Raw genomic sequence first — 2,250 nt, forward strand, 5'->3', positions numbered from 1 at the left:
ACCAGAAGTTCCCACCCTTACTTTGAAAAATCCGGTTTCCTGATTGGTCCTCTGGTCAGGTGTTTGGTTCCCTTTGTTAACCCTTTACAGGTAAAAGAAATATTAACCCTTAGCTATCTATTTATGACAATGTGTGACTCAGTTTCCCCTATATGCTGCATTGTTACCCAGTGGGTGGGAAAGGACTGTTTGCTTTCAGGGCAGGCTAAGACTGGTGTGACTGGCACGTACCTGTCTGGGACTAAGGGGGTCATTGGAAAAGGACAGCTGAGGCTGACCCCACAGCAATAGAGAATCCATGAAGATGAGGGCAAATCCAATCACCAAGCAACCAGTGGCCATAGATTGCTCCACCTCTCTGCAGGAAGCCGTGCAGCGTGTCCCCAGCTGGAGAACAAAGGACTGGGAAGGCGGGAGGTGGGGGACAAGCGTTGGCTGCTGGAAGGAGTCACAGCCCCCACCTTGCATGTGGTCAGGAGGTCAGATGGACGGAGAGATGGAGCTCGAACCAGGGGGTTCCCTGCAGCTTGGCTGGGTTTTGGGTCACCAGGACAGACAAGGCTTTGGCTGTCAGTTCTCTGACTACCCAAAGCACCTCCTGGGCTGCGTGCCAGTTAACGAACAGTCCCTGAGGAGCAGACATGGCTCTGTCAGGGCTCTGCCTCAGTGGGAAATGTACAGTGGAGCTCACGGGGTGAAGCACGGGTACTGAAGGCCCTGAGGTCCCATCTAAGGAAGCCACGTGGCTTAGCCTGGACGAAGAGAGAGACCCCGGGAGTCTGGCAGGCTGGAGACATTCCTCCTCTGAGCACTTCAGCTCCCCTGCGTCTCCCTGTGGATTCCCCTCAGCGGGTCCAGCTGAGACAGACCCTGATGGAGACTTGGCCGCTCTGCAGGAACTAATGCACCTCGCCCAGCATTTGCAGTGACCCTCACACAGCATGGTCCACGCAGCCAGGTATATTCATTACGGGGGAGAGCTGCTTGGCTCCCTGCAGAGAGGTGGCTGGGGCGTGCCAGGGAGTGGGTTTGGGCAGCGTGATCTCTGGGCACGGAGGCAGCGAGCGGAGGTGGCCTTAGCTGTTGGTTTCCTTGGCCCAATTCTGCTCTCACTTGCCGTGGTGTAAATCAGTCGCGGTTCCCTCCAACTAACTCCAGATGCACCTTGCTGTGGCTCAGAGCCGAATCTTGCCCCTTGGATTTTGGTGACTGTGCCAGTGACACTGAGCGTCTGAACAATCCTAACTCTAAGCTAGCAACCTGGGGGGGATTTCCCAGGGAGAGGTGACGGGGGGGAGCAAGCAGGGTCTCGTGCCCCCCACCCCAGATTTCTACTAGGGTTTATAATTTTATTTCTTTTTTTACAGAGACTTTCGCCCGCAGAACCTTGAAATTGCCTCTGGCCCCACCTGTTTGGCTACGTACCTGCATGGACCCTGGTCATTATTCACTTGGCCAGTGAACATCACTGATCAGCATGACCCTACCCCTGCCCTCGAAGAGACCCCAGCCCCTGCCCCTGTAGAGCTGTCCCTCAATCTCCCATTGCCCCCCATTCATAGCCCACACTGCCCCAAAATTCTCCACCCTGCCCCACCCTTCTCCCCAATGCCCTCCCAAAGCTTATGGCTCAGCATCATCCTCTCCCATATGCCCATTCCTGCCCCACTCAGCCCCACAGCTCAGCCCCTCTCCCTGCACCTCCACACCCCACTGTGCCCCCACGTGTCCTCCCTGGAGAGCTGCTGCCTGATGCACCAGCCACAGCACTGGGCCTTGCCCCCACAATCCTCCATCCGTCCTCAGTGACCCCACACAGACCCCTTCCCCCCACTGCCCAGTCACCCCCACTCGTCTCCTCTTTCAGTGGTTTCTCTGACAAGGCTAGGGAGGGAAAATACCTGACAGAAAATGCAAGTGGCCACAAACCCCCGTTCCCCATCCTGCCCCGGCCGGCTCCTCCCAGCCTCCCCCCAGGCCTTGGGCAGCTTGGCACAAGGTAGAACAGCCTGCAGGTGACCCTGATTTGCACCATGTGGCAGAGTCGGCCTCAGCTGCCAGCAGAAGAGCATTGAGGCAGCTCCAAGCCCCTGTCCCCAGCTTGCTGGACCCAGCAGGGTGTGGGGAGGGGAAATTCAATCCTTAAAGCGAGACACCGGGATTTTTGGAGCTGCTTCGAGGGCTCCCGTTGCTATGGAGTTGCTACCAGCCCCTCCATCGGCTCCCTGGGATGGGCCGCGCTCCCGGCCA

The sequence above is a fragment of the Chelonoidis abingdonii genome, chromosome 3 (genome assembly GCF_003597395.2).
Source record: "Chelonoidis abingdonii isolate Lonesome George chromosome 3, CheloAbing_2.0, whole genome shotgun sequence".
NCBI classification, from domain to species: Eukaryota; Metazoa; Chordata; order Testudines; family Testudinidae; genus Chelonoidis; species Chelonoidis abingdonii.